The 20,941-nt window shown below is 42.9% G+C and overlaps 1 protein-coding gene across 2 annotated transcripts in view; it reads left to right on the top strand.

The window, feature by feature from the left end:
* MAPDA (N6-Methyl-AMP deaminase) overlaps positions 1–20,941 on the top strand; it is a 174,565-nt gene that overhangs the window by 80,725 nt on the left and 72,899 nt on the right. The gene's annotated exons all lie outside the window — the stretch shown is intronic.

The raw sequence follows: 20,941 nt of genomic DNA, 5'->3' as shown, positions 1-20,941 counted from the left end.
CATCCTTCCTGGGCACTATGCGAGAATTCAGTCTTTATCAACAAATCCTTAGTTCCCTACATCATTCCAAGCACTGTCTGAACTTTGTTTTTGGTCATCCTGGGATGATTGAATATGGTCAGCCTATCCATCATACTTGGGCAGACCATGATCTTTTGCCATTTACTACTTTTATTATGGCACCACTCACTTCTAACCATTGGGCCTCTAACTCTTATGCTCCGAAAAATGTTCAGTTTAAAGTGGCCTCTGAATCCTTCATGATATCCTTAGCTTCCTCCAACTTGCCTATCTTTAGCCATGTTTTAGATACCTATGGTTCCTCATTAGAGGCCAACACTGAGGATTTTAACTTTAGAGAACAAAATGCTCTAGGTGTGGCTCTCCTCTCAGTCTCTAGCAGGACGTGCTGTACTGCCCCTTAGTACAATGCTTGTCTTTGGGAGCCTAAACTCCATTGGAAATAACTAGAGCGGACATGGAGATTTGATTATCTCCCTAATATAAAGGTATTCTAAAAGCAGCATTAGAAGACTACAAGCAAGAGGCTTGAGTCACTAACGCCAACTTTTATGCCTAAACAATTGTTCACTTGATCACAGAGCTTTTTAAAATTGTGAATTCCCGTGTTCAGCCACAACGTATTTCTTCTAAAACTCATCCCTCTGAAACCCTTTGTAACAAATGACCTGATGTTTTTCAATAAAATCGCCTCTGTTTGTCAGAACTTTACTAGTACCGAACAGACTATGCCAAACATCCTCTTCATCTGATTTCTCCTTGCTTCCTAAATAGCCCTTACCTTACATAATTGTCGAGTATTTCCTAGGGCAAGTTATGTGAGCTACGACGTTATATAATCTTATGGTTCTCTTTTTGATCCTTGCCCCCCTTCTCAGATCTTATTCATATGATCTCATTGCTTGTCAGTAGTCTCTTTTCCATCTTTAATAGTGCATACAACTATCTTATGTCCTGGAGGTATTGGAAACAGTCCTTTGTCATTCCTCTGTTGAAAAGTCTCAACGGAGAAACAGAGCTTCTAATTAACTTCCACCCTATTCCATTACTTTTATTTCCTATTAGGTGCTGGAAAAGGCCATTAATAAGCAGGTGTCCCAGATGTTTAGAATCCAATGGTCTTTTGGACCTGGCTCAGTTTAGTTTCTGTCCTTCCGATACCACTGAAACCTTGCTGCTTTCAATGTTGGATGATTTTTAAATGCTGGCTGACCCAGCCTAAGCCGCTGCCTTGGTACTATTGAACCTTTCTCAGCATTCAGTACTGTTTCTCATGACCAGCATCTTCCTAAGTCTTTCTGCAATTAGGATTCAGTCTCATTCCTCATGTGGATAAAGGACTACATATGCAACATACCTCAGGCGGTGTACCTTGCCCCTTTTAGATCAGAGTACAAAGCTTATGCCACAGGGGTTTCCCAGGGCTTGTACCCTTAGACCCACTCTTCTTAATGACTATATTTTGCCTTGGCCATTATTGATTTCCTCTTTCAGATTAAAATGTATGCTCCCTGCAGATGATACCCAAATTATGCTATCTCTTGACACCTATGAGTAGATGGAATTCCTGAGATGCATGACGCACTGGCAGATTTCATGGGCCAAAATCCACTTAACTAAACACAAGCAAGACTAAGATTTTGACTGCGGTCTGTTCTTCCTCTCCATACAGCTTTGCCGTAAACCTTGAGCCCCCAGATCTAGGCGAAAAACCTACTTATGCATCTTTCATGTGGAACCTAAGTTTTTATATTAATCTTTAGGTCTTTCTTGTGGCTCAGGTCATCATGGGGTCTATTATTTGCTTTTGGCATATAAACCTTCTGTGCAAGATTGTTCCTTTTTTCCATGAACCTAAAAGTAAATCCAAAAGTCAATCAGGATACTATTTTGAGCGGGTTAAGCTACCCCTTATTCCCTTTTCTTGGGATCCCCTGTCCATATTCTTCAATGTTTCAGGTGATCAAAAACTCTGCTGCTCGACTTGCTCTGCAGCTACCTAAATATCTTTGGTGACTTCTCTGGCCAGGGTACATTGATGACTTACCCCCTAAGTGCATTATTTTTAAAAATCTATGTGCATTAACTTTCAGGCATTCCATCAAACAGGCCCCTTATACAAACAAATACATTTCAACAGTAGCTGTCTCACATTCTTTAGTCTTCAAAAGCGCAGCTTCTCTCCATCTTCGTGTTTCAGCGATGTAAAGCAGAAAGACGTCTTTTCTTTGTAATGGATGTGTAAACTTGGAACACCCTCTGTAAGCAGATACTTTGACTCAATCAATTTCTGCCTTTTAGGAAATCCCTTAAAAGTTGACTTTTTTTGGCTTAAATTGCTCTATTGTCTTCCTAGAAATATAATCTATTTTTATTCAATCACGTAGTGCCAGAACACTGGCAACAGTTGCGCTACACAAATTGCACAACATTACATTATATTACTTGAACCAAACATACTAGTCCTATCAGTGGTTTCCCCACTATCACCAAAGTCCTGATGCAGTTGTCGTGACCTCACAACTACCAACTTAATTTGGAAAAGCATACCTGCCTCAGTGAATTTTAGTCATGCTTTTTGCCTCGGGAGCCCAAAATGGCCTTAATAAACATTACAGTAAAATGTCTTTTATCTTGGGTTACAGACCAATGTGGTGTGTTGATCCTTCTAGACCTCTTGGATCTCACAGCCACTTTCAATATGTTCAACAACAGCATCCTCGTGTCTGTACTAGTGATCTTGTTTGAGCTATTAGGGACTGTATGCCAATGATTCAGATCACATCATGCTAACTGAACCCATCAGGTAATGCTTGAACCGCTGACACGAAAGATCACCCTTTTGAACTGTGATGCTGTATGCCAATGGTTCAGGTCACTTCTTGCTAACTGAACCCATCAGTTAAAAGCTTGACTCACTGACATGAAAGATCATCCCTTTAAACTATGATGTTGTCCAGGGAGTATCTCTAGGGTCAGCCCTGTTTCATATATTTACATATGTCTCCCCCTTCGCCGGAGCCCTCAGACATCTCAACGTTAACTACCACATGTACTGAGGCTGGGCATTAACACACATCAAAATCTGTAAAGAAGCATGCAGTAGGTAATTGCACATATTCTTTCAAAATAAACCAAAATAGATTACCAATAACGGAATGTTCGGTGGCATGTGTAGCTGCAGATACACATGCTGTGCATAGTCCGCCGTCTGGTGTTGGGTCGGAGTGTTACAAGTTGTTTTTCTTCGAAGAAGTCTTTTCGAGTCACGGGACCGAGGGACTCCTCCTACTTTGGTTCCATTGCGCATGGGCGTCGACTCCATGTTAGATTGTTTTTTTTCCGCCATCGGGTTCGGACGTGTTCCTTTTCGCTCTGTGTTTCGGGTCGGAAAGTTAGTCAGAATCAACGGAAAATTCGTCGGTATTGTTTCGTTCGGTATCGGGTTAGATTAGAATCGACACCGAATCTTGAAGAGCTCCGGTAGCCCTTCGGGGTAATTTCGATCCCCCGTCGGGGCCTGGTCGGCCCGACCGCGTGCAACATCGAGACTGATGGAACGGACCCCGTTCCGATTCTGTCCTAAATGCCACAGTAAATTTGGTCTGTAACTTGTGCCTGTCACCCGAGCACAAAGAAGAAACGTGTGAGGCCTGTCGAGCGTTTCGGTCGAGAAAAACGCTCTGAGACCGAAGAGCCAGAAGGTTGCAGATGGCGTCCACGCCGACAGGACCACAACGGTTCGAGGAAGAGGGAGAAGAAGAAACATTCTCCATCCACGAATCCGATTCCGAAGAATTCGACGTCGAAGAAACCGTGAGTAAGACGTCGAAACAAGCATCACACAGAAAAACAGACAAATCCCAGGGGACGCCACTGCCGACAGGCCATGGCTCAACCCATAAAGTAGGTGACCGCCCATCGGAACCGAAAAAGGGCGAGCTGGTGCCGAGATCATCCGACTCCGGTCGAGACACAGGCAGGCAGCAATCTCGGGACCGAGATACTGCCGCAGAAAAGGGTCGACACCGAGACAGTGGCACCGAAGCTGCTCGGCACAGGGATAGCGGCACCGAAGATGGTCGACGCCAAGAAGGTACGACACCGAAAAAGAGGAAAATCTCTTCGGAACCGAAAACAACAAAAGACACGGTTTCGGTGCCAAAACGACCAGCAACCGAAACGAAAGCCAGTTCCTACTCAGAGGAACAATCACTGTCCTCCCAACTTCAAAAACACAGGTTTGAGGAGGAATTACAAACATCAGCTGTAGATCACACGCAAAAGCGGATCTTTATACAAAGTGGTACAGGGAAGATCAGCACCCTTCCCCCAATCAGAAGAAAAAGGAAACTAGATTTCCAACAACAAGAAAAAACACCACAAGCAAAAGTGGTGAAGAAGGTAACTCCACCACCCTCTCCACCACCGGCAACTCCTATATCACCGGCACAGACTCCGTCACAATCACCAGCTCATATCACCATGAGCCAAGATGACCAGGACGCATGGGATCTCTATGACGCCCCAGTATCGGACAATAGCCCTGAGTCGTACCCCACTAAGCCCTCACCACCTGAAGACAGTACAGCGTATGCTCAGGTGGTAGCTAGGGCAGCAGAGTTTCATAACGTATCGCTACATTCAGAGCCTATCGAGGATGACTTCCTTTTTAACACCCAGTCTTCCACCCATAGCAATTATCAAAGCCTTCCTATGCTCCCTGGAATGCTAAGACACGCTAAACAAATCTTTAAGGAGCCAGTTAAAAGCAGAGCGATAACCCCAAGGGTAGAGAAGAAATACAAGGCACCACCCACAGACCCTGCTTTTATCACATCACAACTGACACTAGATTCAGTTGTCGTAGGAGCAGCTCGTAAAAGAGCCAACTCGCACACATCAGGCGACACACCACCTCCAGACAAGGAGAGCTGAAAGTTTGATGCAGCCGGGAAAAGGGTTGCATTACAAGCTGCAAATCAGTGGCGCATCGCCAACTCGCAGGCACTCCTAGCGCGATATGACAGAGCCCATTGGGACGAGATGCAGCATCTCATCGAGCACCTCCCCAAAGAATTTCAAAAACGGGTAAAACAAGTGGTTGAAGAGGGACAAAACATATCCAACTACCAAATCCGTTCTTCTATGGACGCAGCAGATACAGCTGCAAGAACTATAACTACTGCTGTAACGATAAGGAGGCACGCATGGCTGCGCACATCCGGCTTCAAACCTGAAATACAACAGGCAGTGCTCAATATGCCGTTCAATGAACAACAATTGTTTGGACCAGAAGTGGACACTGCAATTGAAAAATTAAAGAAAGACACTGACACAGCTAAAGCCATGGGCGCACTCTATTCCCCGCAGGGCAGAGGCACATTTGGCACATTTCGCAAAACTACTTTCAGAGGAGGGTTTCGAGGTCAAGCCACACAAGCCAGCACCTCACAAACAACAACACCTACCTACCAGGGACAGTATCAAAGGGGAGGCTTTCGGGGCCAATACAGAGGGGGCCAATTCCCAAGAAACCGGGGAAAATTTCAAGGGCCAAAAACCCCTCAAAACAAGCAGTGACTCACAAGTCACTCAACCCCTTCACACAACACCAGTGGGGGGAAGACTAAGCCAGTTCTACAAATCTTGGGAGGAGATAACAACAGACACTTGGGTCTTAGCAATTATCCAACATGGTTATTGCATAGAATTTCTCCAACTCCCTCCACACGTCCCACCGAAAAAACACAAGATGTCCAAACAGCATATAGACCTTCTAGGACTAGAAGTTCAAGCATTACTGCAAAAAGACGCAATAGAATTAGTACCAGAAACACAAAAGAACACAGGAGTTTACTCACTGTACTTTCTAATACCAAAAAAGGACAAAAGTCTGAGACCAATATTGGATCTCAGAACACTAAACACCTACATCAAATCAGACCACTTTCACATGGTCACGTTACAAGACGTAATACCACTACTGAAACAGCAAGACTACATGACAACGTTAGATCGAAAAGACGCGTATTTCCATATACCGATACATCCCACGCACAGGAAATACCTAAGGTTCGTATTCAAAGGAATACATTACCAATTCAAGGTGTTGCCGTTCGGAATAACGACAGCACCAAGAGTCTTTACAAAATGTCTAGCAGTAGTAGCTGCACATATCAGGAGGCAGCAAATACACGTGTTCCCGTACCTAGACGATTGGTTAATCAAAACCAACTCGCTAACAAAGTGTTTACACCACACAGATTATGTTATACAAACCCTTTTCAAACTGGGTTTCTCCATCAACTATGCAAAGTCACACCTTTTGCCGTGTCAAACACAGCAATACTTAGGAGCGACAATCAACACAACAAAAGGGATAGCCACTCCAAGTCCACAAAGGGTTCAAAATTTTCACAAGGTGATACAAGCTATGTATCCAACACAAAAGATACACGCAAAGATGGTCTTAAAACACCTAGGCATGATGTCCTCATGCATAGCCATTGTCCCAAACGCACGATTGCACATGCGGCCCTTACAACAGTGCCTAGCATCACAATGGTCACATGCACAGGGTCACCTTCTAGATCTGGTGTTGATAGACCGCCAAACATACATCTCGCTTCTATGGTGGAACAGTACAAATTTAAACAAAGGGCAGCCTTTCCAAGACCCAGTGCCACAATACGTGATAACGACAGATGCTTCCATGACAGGGTGGGGAGCACACCTCAATCAACACAGCATCCAAGGCCAATGGGACGTACATCAAAGAAAGTTTCATATAAATCACCTAGAATTGTTAGCAGTATTTCTAGCGTTGAAAGCATTCCAACCAATGATAACCACAAATACATTCTTGTCAAAACAGACAACATGACGACAATGTATTATTTAAACAAACAGGGGGGAACACACTCGACACAGTTGTGTCTCCTCACACAAAAAATATGGCATTGGGCAATTCACAACCACATTCGCCTAATAGCACAGTTTATTCCAGGGATCCAGAACCAGCTAGCAGACAATCTCTCTCGAGATCACCAACAGGTCCACGAATGGGAAATTCACCCCCAAATCCTGAACACTTACTTCCAAATTTGGGGAACACCTCAAATAGATCTATTTGCAACAAAAGAAAACGCAAAATGCCAAAACTTCGCATCCAGGTACCCACACCGGCAATCTCAGGGCAATGCTCTATGGATGAATTGGTCAGGGATATTTGCGTACGCTTTTCCCCCCTCTCCCTCTTCTTCCATATCTAGTAAACAGATTGAGTCAAAACAAACTCAAACTCATACTAATAGCACCCACATGGGCAAGACAACCTTGGTATACCACACTACTAGACCTGTCAGTAGTACCTCATGTCAGACTACCCAACAGGCCAGATCTGTTAACACAACACAAACAACAGATCAGGCATCCAAACCCAGCATCGCTGAATCTAGCAATTTGGCTCCTGAAATCCTAGAATTTGGACACTTGAACGTCACACAAGAATGTATGGAGGTCATAAAACAAGCTTGAAGGCCATCCACTAGACACTGCTATGCAAGTAAATGGAAAAGATTTGTTTGTTACTGCCATAATAATCAAGTGCAACCATTGCATGCATCTCCAAAAGATGTAGTAGGATATTTACTACATCTACAAAAATCAAATCTAGCTTTCAATTCCATAAAAATACATCTCGCAGCAATATCTGCTTACCTGCAGATTACTCATTCAACTTCCCTATTTAGAATACCGGTCATTAAAGCGTTTATGGAGGGCCTAAAGAGAATAATACCACCAAGGACACCTCCTGTTCCTTCATGGAACCTCAACATTGTCTTGACAAGGCTCATGGGTCCACCTTTTGAACCCATGCATTCTTGTGAAATGCAATACTTAACGTGGAAAGTTGCATTTCTCATTGCCATTACATCTCTAAGAAGAGTAAGTGAAATTCAGACATTTACTATACAAGAACCATTTATTTAAATACACAAAAATAAGGTAGTTCTAAGAACCAACCCAAAATTCTTACCAAAGGTCATCTCACCGTTCCACTTAAATCAAACAGTAGAATTGCCAGTGTTCTTTCCACAGCCAGACTCAATAGCTGAAAGAGCACTACATACATTAGACATCAAAAGAGCACTAATGTACTACATTGACAGAACAAAACTAATTAGGAAAACAAAACAACTATTTATTGCATTTCAAAAACCTCATACAGGAAATCCAATATCAAAACAAGGTATAGCTAGATGGATAGTTAGGTGCATCCAAACCTGCTATCTTAAAGCAAAGAGACAGCTGCCTATTACACCAAAGGCACACTCAACCAGAAAGAAAGGTGCTACCATGGCCTTTCTAGGAAATATTCCAATGAACGAAATATGTAAGGCAGCCACATGGTCTACGCCTCACACATTTACTAAGCACTACTGTGTAGACGTGTTATCTGCACAACAAGCCACAGTAGGTCAAGCTGTACTAAGAACTTTATTTCAAACTACTTCCACTCCTACAGGCTGAACCACCACTTTTGGGGAGATAACTGCTTACTAGTCTATGCACAGCATGTGTATCTGCAGCTACACATGCCACCAAACGGAAAATGTCACTTACCCAGTGTACATCTGTTCGTGGCATTAGTCGCTGCAGATTCACATGCGCCCACCCGCCTCCCCGGGAGCCTGTAGCCGTTTGGAAGTAATCTTCAACATTTGTACATTTGTAAATATATTACTTTAAGCTTCATTTTGTACATACTTAGTCATTCCATTGCATGGGCACTATTACTAACATACACAACTCCTGCCTCACCCTCTGCGGGGAAAACAATCTAACATGGAGTCGACGCCCATGCGCAATGGAACCAAAGTAGGAGGAGTCCCTCGGTCCCGTGACTCGAAAAGACTTCTTCGAAGAAAAACAACTTGTAACACTCCGACCCAACACCAGACGGCCGACTATGCACAGCATGTGAATCTGCAGCGACTAATGCCACGAACAGATGTACACTGGGTAAGTGACATTTTCCATCTAACGGAAAGAGAACTGAGGCTGAGTTGCTTATGTTTAGGTAGAAAAAAACCATGGGAGCTAATTCCCAATCCCCCTTTTACTAGGGAGTTGTAAATGAGCCTTAGAAAAACAGCACTTTTTGTGCACGTGGACAGCAATTGCTGGAGCTTAGTACATGGATAATATTTGTGTACTGTTCAATGTTGACTGATTCATTGGTTGAGTCCAAGTAAGAGCAAACAGCAGAGAATGGCCAATGTTTTGATGTCTGTAAATAACCGGGGAGTTTCCTTTGGTACCTAACCTTCATTTTTATGTGGCTCAAGATGTGCTTTGCTTATGAGTGCACTGAGAGCAAGAGATCAGGTGTTTGATTTGATGCCTAGGACTCATTTATTACTCTGGAAAGAAGGTGGATTAGCACTCTGTTAATTATGTATTTTGGTTTGGGTATTCTTAAGCATAAACAACTCCGCTTAGGGCTGCTATGTTTGTGTGATTGATGGGGATAACTTAATGTACACATTAATCAGCTAAATGCCATCAACCGTGAAATCCTATTTATTAGTCCCATCAAATCTGATTTGCAGGCAGTAGGATGGACCCACTTCTTTGCTCCTCTCCCATCACTCACTTGACATGTATCTGAAACCTTAGATCATCTTTGACAATTAATTTGCCTTTTCCACTTAGGTGAACACTATTAACAAAAATGTGTTCTTCCAACTTTGCTGTTTCTGTGAGATTCTCATATTTGTTCAGTAGCTTCTGTTTTTATCTTAGCTGTCTATAGCCACGACGACTACTGCAATAAGGCATGCATTAGTCTCCCACCCAAAACGTGCATGAGAATTCAACGAGCAATAAATGGGAACTCAACTTGAAGGTTTCTGACCACTGTCACCTTACCATTAAATTTATTCCATTCGCAACCTATAAAACAAATGTTCAAATGCATGAGTTCTACTACCTTCGCTTTGTTTGATATCAACATTTAAACATTAGGAAAATCATATTTTACCTTGATAAAGAATAAAAGATTAAGAAAGGAAATTATAGGGTTAGCAGCTGTTTTGTAGATAACTTTGAGAACCTAAACCTGAAAACTCAGCACATGCCAACAAGCAAGTATATGCAGAAAGTCCCAAACATTTATGAAGCTTCCTCGCAGCGCTCAGAGGCCCGGTTCTACACACAGCACCCCTCCTTCACACATGATGGCAGTAATGAAAAACGACATGTTGGCCAGCTTGCAGTTACTCTTAAGTGTAGTGAGAGAGGAAATCAAAGCAGATCTCTCAAAGGGCCAATTTGAACCCTGCCTTAGAGGTCAAAGAGCCAGATGTACGAAGCCGGTATGCATTTCTCAATGATCCGAATCGCTATTTTCGGCTGTTAAGAAATTCAATTTGGGCTTTTCTTATGTACAAAGCCCTTTAAGGAGTCGCAAATAGGGATTTCCTATTTGCGATTCCTATTCTGATGTACCATGCATTTCCTAAATACGATTTGGGCATTTAAGAGATGCTGTTACCATCGACTTGAAGTCAGTGGTAACCAGGTGCAATTTCAAAAAAGCACCCCAAAGTGCTTTTTTTGTTGTTGCAATAGAAAACACATATGTACTGATCTACGGGTGCACACCTATTTTTGAGGTGCACCAAGGGGGGGGCCTTTTGTCCATTTCCATCCTTGATTATGCACTTCCGAAATTGCGATTTCCTTATGAGAAATCGCTATTTAGGAAATGCAATACTGGCCTATTGACTCAAATGCAATATGCAATTTCCCAATAGCGATTCATACTTTGTAGGAATCGCTATTGGGAAATTGGTATCTTAGTACATTGCATTTTGCATTTCTTAAATAGCGATTTCTATGAAGTCACTATTTAAGAAATGCAGAATTAAATTTTCTTACATCCAGCCCATAGTCCCATACCTCAACTTCCCGAAATTATTTGTGGCACAGTTATATCCCCTACACTCGGGCTGATTGTCTATACACAGTTCATATCTTGCTTTGCTGAACTATCTTGTCGGTTGTAGACTCCAATCCAATCCTTGTGTTGAGGTTGAGGTTAATGACCTCACTGGCTCCGAGGAACCCAGAGCCAGTAACTGAGCTGCACCTTGCAATGGTTTTTCATTGTGTACCAGGTATACAGCAATTCATATGGTAAAATAGAAATAGTTAAAAGTAGGTATCAAGGAAATGAATGTATTTCCGAAATGAGCTTAAGCTATACAGTTTAGACGCATGGGTTTTTTGCACATCCCTGAATTTGCGGGTACGCATACTAGCATATGAATTAGAGTAGTTCTTAAAATTACTTCTTTCTTACACATTGTCTTACATTTGGAAGGCGCAAATGCAGAGAAATACAATTGTTAATAGCACTTGTTCTTCCATTCTGTGTTCCCTTAAGTCTCCCAATAAAAATAGTACCCCACTTGTGTTGGTAGGCCTGACAGGAATAGGCCCAAAACCCAACATGGATGTATCACACAAAACTGACCCGATTTTTGCAAAGTGGATAGCTGTGGTTTTTAGGCCTAACGTCAGCAGGCACCTAGGGAAACTTAGCAAACCTGTACATTTTCGGAAACAAGACACCCGGTTGTGTTACCTATAATCCCTTGCAGACCTCAAACTTTGACTGAAAAAACTCATTTTCCTCACATTTCTGTGACGGAAAGTTCTGGAATCTGCCCAGAGCCATAAACTTCCTTCCACCCAGCACTCTCCTAAGTCTTCTGATGAAAATGGTACTGCACTTGTATGGGTAGGCCTAGTGCCCGCAACAGGAAACGGCCCAAAACACAACATGGATACATCAAATTTTTCTACGCAAAACTGACTGTTCTTTTGAAAAGTGGGTCGCAATGGTTTGGGCCCTACCTCAGCTGCCACTTTGGGAAACCTAGGAAATCTGTATATTTTTTAAAAACTAGACAAGTAGGGGAATCCAGGATGGGTGACTTGTGTGACTATCTCAAGATTGTTTACCCAGAATCCCTTGCAAACTTCAAAATGTGTCTTAAAAAATGCATTTTCCGCACATTTCTGTGATTGAAATTTCTGTAATGATGAACTTCCTACTACTCAGCCTTCCCTTCATTCACCTGATAAAAAAATGATACTTTACTTCTGCAGGTGGGCCAAATGCCTGCAACGGGGAACGACAAAAACATGTATAGTTTGAAGGGGAACTGAAGCGGGTCCAAAAGGGAAGATTTTTTAAAATTAGTTTTTAGGCTGATTCTTCTTTGGACAATGTAGTACAAATAAGACACGAGGATCCCAGTAGTCTCACAAAAAGATCTCCTTTATTCGACCTACTTGAGCGGTGTCACGTTTCACATTCGCTCAACCGCTCACTGCATTCAAAACCCTCCTCGCATTCCCTTCAGAGCACAAGCGCTCGAGCTCAAGTGGCCCGCTCGCACTTTCTCACACAATATAACACATCCCTCTCCGTCGTCGATTACCAACAAGTATGTTTGCAACAGAATTTGAAAAGAACAAACCCTCAATAGACGGAAATAATAAAAAATGCAAACAATAACTTTTTTTCCACTCTTCCCTGTTCCATCCATTCCTTTCAGAAAGTTTTCATTTGTTTTTAATATCCCTTACATAATCATTCAAATATGCAGGTGGTCTTCTCTCTCTTACCACTCTGTTCTCCCTCTTATACCCTTCTTTTTTCACACCGTATTGTTCACACGGACAATCCCTCTCATCATCACACAGAGAAAAACTTGGTGAGACATCATACTCTGGGTTCTTAACTCCTCCCTCAGATAACATAAAACCACTACATTCATCTTCATCATCAGCGACCTCCATTTTACCCTCATTTACACCACCTTTCCGATACAAGGCCACACTCCGTTTATTCTACTTAGTACCATTGGCCAAAACAACATAGAAATTGTCCACTTGCTTGACTTCAAAAGAACCCCAAAACGTAGACAAACCTGTACCTCTACGTCCATCCTTGACTTTCACCCAATCTCCAACTTGTATACCAGAACTTCTACCCGTATGTGGAATTTCCCCATGATTCTCAAACTTATTTAGACCATCCTTCAACCAACTAGGAATCAACTTCGTTCTGGCCTTCAGCCCCCTCATGAACTCAAATAGAGTTTTCCCCTTGTCTTTCATCTGCGCGGTACGATGAGCCCAGATCACCTCTTGCACACCTGAACCAATGTTTTCGTTTCCCTGCACCGCCAACTGGATTGTACCCTTGACCATAAGATTCATACACTCATCCATGCCATTTGCATGGGGATTATAAAGTTCTGTACGTCTATGAGCGATGCCATAAGCTACCAAAAACTCAAGAGACGTCTGTTTGTACTATTGTCAGTAATGATGGTATGAGGACAACCTTACCTCCGGAAAAGTCTTTTTAACACAGAAATGGTGCTCCTTGGCGACACTTCCCTCATAAACTCTACCTCCACCCATTTAGAAAACACATCCACCAAGATTAAAGCATACCTTATATCATGACCTACCCTTGGCAGTGGCCCAATTAAGTCCATACAAATCATATGCCACAATATAACCCATCAAAGACTTCTTGCCAAATTTTTGTCTTTTTTTGCTCTCCCTACACTGTACACACTCTTCCACCCACTGGGCCGTTTGCACATCAACACCAGGCCACCACAAATTTTCCTTAACCCTCCTTTGTGTAAGCGTTTTGTCCTAAATGGCCTTCATGTGCCAAATGTATGATTTTCCTTCTTAAATTCTCCGGGGGCACAAATCTATCACCTCTCATCATCAGACGCCATCCCCCAACGACAGCTCATCCAGAACCTTGATATAAGGTCTCACAGATACCGCCACAGCACTCTCCCTTCTTACTCCATCAACAATGATTTTCTTCACACACTGCAGCACAGAATCATCCATCATCATCAGTTGCAACCACTCTGCTTTCGAGAAAACTCCCACACCATGTTGCACCATATCCTCCGTCCATGCCACCGCTCCATCTTCTCCCTTCATCAGCAATGCCTCACCATCAACCAATTTCCAATCCACCGTTACCCTTCAATGTATTCAACACTGTACACATACTCCTGTAAACGAGCCGCACCGTGGCAGAACCTTTACCCGCACCTCCTGCTAATAACACCTTAACTAAAGGCTTGTGATCTGTTCTTAATTTGAAACAAATGCCCCACAAAAATGTTCTGAAATATTCCACTGACCAGGCAGCCGCTAAAGCCTCTCGCTCAATAACTAAGTAATTCCTCTCACTTTCAGTGAGAGACCGCGAAGCAAAAGCCTCCGTCCTCTCCACACCTTGGTGTAATTGAGACAAAACTGCACCTACTCCAGATACACTTGCATCCACAGTGAGGATGATAGGAGAAGATGTATTTAAGGGTACCAGAATCCTTGCAGCACACACCTCTCGCCTTAAATTGTCAAAACATTCTTGTTGCAAATCTGACCACACAAAATTGCAACCTTTGCGCAACAACACTCTTAACCCTTCTCTTTTGTCAGCATAATTCTCAACAAATTTTGAGTAGTATTCTATGAGACCCAAAGGATCTCAATTCATCTTTGTTCCTCGGACACAGAGAGAGCTTGATGGCTTCTAACAAATCCTTTTTAGGCTTTACTCCTTCACCAGTGATTGTGTGTCCCAAATATTCAATCTCCTTAGGCAAGAAAACACACTTCTCCCTCCTTAGAGTAAGCCCCACCTCCAAAAGTTTTTTCAACACCTTTCTCAAGATTTGATTATGTTCCACTATAGTTGGAGCAAATACTAAAATGTCATCCTGAAAAAATAAAACGTTGTTAAAACTCTCGAACACACGTGACATCATACGCTGAAAAACACTTGCAGCAGACAGTAAACCAAAGGGCATTCTGACAAAACGGAAGTTGCCATCTATGGTGATGAATGTAGTAACGTCCAGCGAATTGTGATGTAGCCAAATTTGATGATAACCACTCTTAAGATCCAATTTGGAAAAAAAAATCCTCCATTGAGTAACATAATGAGTTTGTTGATATTTGGTAGAGAAAAATTATCTGTCACAATGTTCTGATTGACACTGCGGAAGTCCACACAAAATCTTAACTGGCCATCCAATTTTTTTTGTGATGACCACAGGAGATGTCCATTCGGGGGCTTCAACAGGTTCAATAACCCCCTCTTTTAACATATTCTTCAACAACTTGCTCACCTCCTCCTTAACAGTAATAGGTACCTTTCTTACCTTATGTTTCACTGCAACAGCTCCCGGCTTCATACAAATTTTATGCACATAATCTTTTAACTCCCCCAACTCCTCTCGAAACACGTCCCTTACTTCTTCAAGAATAACATTGACATCCACATCAACAACAATCAATATTTATTCAGTACCTCTAGGATTTATAATTATATTCAAGTCATACCGGTACATCCAACCCAATATTGGTGGCCCAGACTCGGCCACATACACTTTACCAAAGGTTTCTCTTGTTTTGAAGCTAATGATGGTTGAAAAGAAACCCAAGATCTCAATCTCTTCCCCTTGGTAATCGCCAGGACAAGTATCTTTAGCCATCAACTCAAGCTGCGGCCAGTTATTCATAAAAACATCCTTGGGAATAATTGTGTACTTTGATCCAGTATCCATCATCAACTCAACACTCACTCTTTCAACAGTGAGCCACGCTTTGGGCCTACTTTCTCTCTTGTCACAGTTCACTTTGTCTTCCTCACCTAAGCTAAGTATGCGATCCATCGTCTCACATCTGTCTTCACATGCCGCCACACCTTTGGACTTGGGCCACTCAACACACATCCGCGCATAATGACCTTTACGCCCACAACTTCTGCACTCCTTACCCACAGCAAAACACCCCTTAAATTCACTGTTGTGTGAACAACTACCACATCTGTTACACCGCTTCTTATTCACATTGAATGTCTGAATTTTCTGAATCTCTTGTGTTTTTCTTTCCACTGCACCCACACTACTACCTTTGGTTTCCACATCTCCTACAACTTCCTGCGATATTTGTTGTTCCCTACCACCATTACCATACCTTCCCATTTCTTTCATGCACAAGTCTGACTCTTCTGCAACTTTGGCCATGTCAACCGCATCTTTCAAACTAGGATTCTTCGCAGCCCACAGCCTTTCTTGAATTTTCCTACTCTTGCACTGAACCATTAATTGATCCCTAATCATTTGCTCACCCATTTCTCCAAAATGGCATTTCACAGACAACTCCCTCAATCTGGACACAAATTCGTCAGTTGACTCCCCCACCCTCTGTGGTTGAGTATAGATCTTATACCTTGCCAAAACCACATTAGTCTCCATTGCAAACCCATTACACAATCTCAGTCTAGCTTCCCTGTACTCATCAGTAATGCGAGCCCCATTGTCCGTAGCCACTGGCATAAACTTAAAAAGTCTATGCGCTTCCGAACCCAAACAGCTTAATAAAATTGCTTTTTTACGAGCAACAGTAAACTCTTCGCTGTCTAACGCCAACAAATAATTGTCAAACATGTCTATCCAGTCTTCCCACTGGATCGCAGGTGACCTTGATGTGGAGGAAAACATGGTGGTGCAGTAATTGAAACATGCTCCATAGCTCAAACCCAAACACCAGTCCACACTTCACAATGTAAAAACTCTGTACCAGCGTGTAAATCCTGGACACACACACAATAAAAGTTAAGGTGTGCACATCACTGTATGTGCAACGAAATGCACTCACTGCTGATCCCTGTAGTCTAAGGTGTGCGTGTCACAGTGAGAAGAATTCCACAAATGTCCACAGCTGTTAACTCCTTCAACTGAGGAACTGTGCGAAGAATAAAGCACCCCGTTTTTCAAAGCAGCTCCAGAAGAAAAAAAAAACGCTGTCATTTAAAGCCACACTTCACCTGTTGTTAACTGCTTCAGCTGAGGAACTCTGTCCCTTGACACGCTGCAAGTGTGCACATCACTGTACAAGGTAACAATGTGCACCCACTCCTGGAATTTTTACGAAATTCAAGGAGAATAAAGCACAGCGTTTTTCAAGGCAGCTCCAGAAGAAATAAAACCGCTATCACTTTAAAGCCACACTTCCCCTTTAAGTCCAGGAACACCAGACACATTAAAAAGTGACCTCCCCTTTAATTTTGCGCCGCGTCCGTATCTCCCCAGACACGCCCCAAATCTCCAGAAACACGGTGTCTCCTCCACCACGTTGTTGCTGCCTTTGAAAAGGGCCTCCCGCATCAACACGCCATACTCAACATCTCCGCATGCACAGGTAACATACCACCAATAATCCATCAAACTTGTGATTGACGCTCAGAAGGTCGATACGTCCGCTCGTCGCCAAACAATGTAGTACAAATAAGACACGAGGGTCCCGGTAGTCTCACAAAAAGATCTCCTTTAATCAACCTACTTGAGCGGTGTTGCTTTTCACATTCGCGCAACCGCTCACTGCATTCAAAGCCCTCCTCACATCCCTTCAGAGCACGAGCGCCCTCGGACTCGAGAGAAGCGCTCGAGTTCAAGGGGCCTGCTCGTGCATACTCACACAATATAACAGGCACCCACACAAGTGAGGTATCATTTTGTATCGGGAGACCGAGGGGTATGGTGGGTGGTAGTAAATTAGTGATTTGTTTCTGGAAGAGTATGGCACAGAAATGCAAAGAAAATGTGTGATTTTTAGTCAGATTTTGAGGTTTGCAAGGCATTATGGGTAAGAAAATAGTGCGGGTGGATGCAAAACCCTGGACTCTCCCCAGATGTCCAGTTTTCAGAATTGTCTGGGTCTGATAGGTTTTTCCAGGTAGCAGCCTACCCAAGCCCAAAAAGTGCAGCTATTCACCATTGCAAGTGGGATGATACTGGGAGTTAGCCAAGCTATCCTGGCCCAATTTGTAAAAATAACACCCAACAAAATGAGAGATCCTCTTGCTTGCCATTGTTGTGAAATGCTTTAGTCTGCAGTGGAGCAGACTGTTTCCCCATTTTTGAGGGAGTGGGGGCATGGCATGCCCATGCTGGGCTTCCGCAACCGCTACAAAAAAAGTAATTCCTGGTGTCTAGAGGTCACAAGGGGAGGGCAGATGGGGTAATTGCCCCTATCTGTCCCCTCACAGGGCATAAAGACTTTCTCTTTTTGGGTGGGGAGAGCATGGACATGCCCATGATGGGAAGCCCCCACAGATACAAATAATTAAAAAAAAGTAATCCCTAGTGTCCAGTGGGCTTCCTACCCCTCCCCCCACCGCAGGGAGCAGATGTGGGTAACTGCCACCATCTGCCCTCCAGGGAGGCAGAAATACTGTTTTCCTAGTTTTGGGGGGGCATGGTCATGACCATGCTGGGCAGCACCCACCAATACAAATAAAAAAGTAATCCCTGTGTCTAGTGGCCTTTCTACCCCCTGCATGGGGCAGATGAGGGGTAACTGCCCACATCTGGGGCAGAAAGACTGAACTGGCCAAAATAATATTGGGGGGGGCAAAATCCCTTAGCAAGAGGCTGCTTCCCCCTCCCTGGTGCCTATTCGAGTGGATCTCTGCTTGGGGATCACTCTCCAACGAGATCCCTAAGCATTAATCCACTATGGATGGGTACCACTGAAAAGGGGAGATTCCCTTTCCAGTGATACCTCTCCCTCCTGCCTAGGTACTCATGGGCTGAGCACATCAGTTCATTTCACTTTAGTTTTCAGTGAAATTAGGTCAGCGCTCCGTGGATGCTGCTCATCATTTCACTTAAAACCAAAAGCAGCCTCAGAAGCTGGGAATGCTCTTTCCTAGCTCCTGATGCTGTTTTTACAAAAACCAAATCCCTGTGCTGGAAACAGGAGAGGGATATGGTGCTTGGTTGATGACAATGAAATGGTTCCATCCTCCGCAAACTAGCATTGGGAACCATTCCGTCATGCGCAAAACGCGGTTAATAGAATGCTAAATGAAGTCCAACGAAAGCTCAGGGGATTGGGAAAAGGCTGAAGGGGGGGGGGGTTACATTGATAAAGGGATTGGGTCAATGAAGAATCAGAAATGTTTTTAAAAATAACTCTTAGCATACCTTGACCCGATATTTTCGTAGTCGGACAGCTGGTTTAGGGGAGACGGCACTTTCGTTTGTAGGCGACTGAGCCACTCCTACAAAAGGTTGCAACTGTTGGCCAAACCCTCCTGGCCCTCAAGCATTAGCTCATGAAAACTCAGAAAGCAAAGGTGATTTTTGGCAACCTTACGCATGCACTCTAGATAAGACCTGTCCGGGAACTTGTTGTAGAATGGAAGTTACCCAATTCACTCTTTAGCAATAAATCTCATACACACAAGGGCAATGAAGGAAATGCAGGAGAGTTTTCAATATATTTATTGAAAAGACTTCAATTTACGATAAAATGCATGTGCTGCCATGATTAGGATAATGAACAGTAAAAGATACAGAATTGTGAAGCTGAGAGATGTGAATATAAAACTCCCCACCATCTTACAATAAACATAAGCGTATAAAATTCCTACAAAGAGAACCTGATCTCTAACCTAATGAGAGCTAGGTATGATGACACTAATCTGCCAGTACCATGTCCTTGAGAAGCACCCCTCAACTCTCATCACTTTGGAATGAGGTCTTTAGGTCAGACTCCGTGTTGACACAAATGCTGCGTTCTGCAGCAAGTGGACGTGCAGTGTAGATGGCATCTGAAAAGAATCCCTCTTATGACCTTGTCCGTGTGAGATGTGTGTAGACTGTGTAGGATCCCTGACACAGGCATGTTCCTTAACAACTAATAAGATGGCAGACGTGGCAGAAATTACATAAACAATCCCCAGCATGTTCACATTATTTTCCTATCATACATGAGAAAGGGACATGATGACAATACCTACATACGTCACTGATCATGACGCTGATAATGACGCCTTCTCAGAGTGGCACTGATAATGCAAATCAAAACATGTTTTATAAAATATAAACAATGGCAGCTAGCTAGAAGAAATAATAAATGAATGAAATAAAACAGAGCAAGCTAAGTAGGTAAAAGGTCACTAGGTGCGGCAGGCACAGGCCTGCAAGCCAAAGGCTAACCTAAACTTTTGAGTCCCAATAAGAAGTTAAATGGATTCACCACAATATGGTTTTGCCTATTGTTTTTTCATTTTCCTTTCAATGTATTTACTGTTAATCCTAAAATATTGTGTTTTGTAATAACTGTTATGGAAATTAATAAAAACAACTTGGTTAAAAAAACTTTTTGACAGCTACCTGCTATGATTTTATTATCAATAAAACACCTTTTTTTTTCTTTTATTGTCTAAGGGTCATTTTCAGTTATAGTTTAAGATACAAATACCAGAGGACAGGAATATCATGTTACATTTTGCATCTAGTAAAAAATCATTCCACAATGTCCTGACAGCAGCCATATGTGATGCTTCAACCTTACAATTCTTTTCATGTTCAGAGTCCCCCAAATACGGGTTTCATCCTGTTTCGCCAATAATATCTGGTCTACATCTCCACACCTCCCCATATAGTCTGCTAGCTACTTATACATTCTGTACTTCTTCCTTTACCCCCTGTGATCTTGTCCTGTTTCAATCATTAACTCATGGTATACGTGTCTCAATCTTTGGTCTTACATGTGTAGAATAGCATGCTTTGTGTGGAGCTCATATTAGTTCTCTCAGCATCACAAAGTAGCCTAGTGACTGGAGGGACTGGTAACCTTCGAAGTAGCACCCTGCAGTCTGCCAAGTCTTTGTTCAGTTTTTCATCCTTGTGAGTTTGTCCTGGAACCAGAAGTATTGTTGTAGCCTCTGTGGTTTGAATATGGTTCATCTCTCACAGGCTGTCATATAATATTCAAC

This window comes from Pleurodeles waltl, chromosome 3_1 (genome assembly GCF_031143425.1).
Source record: "Pleurodeles waltl isolate 20211129_DDA chromosome 3_1, aPleWal1.hap1.20221129, whole genome shotgun sequence".
Taxonomy (NCBI): domain Eukaryota; kingdom Metazoa; phylum Chordata; class Amphibia; order Caudata; family Salamandridae; genus Pleurodeles; species Pleurodeles waltl.
The sequence above is the reverse complement of the archived record's forward strand: the minus strand, read 5'-3'. Positions and strand labels throughout refer to the sequence as shown.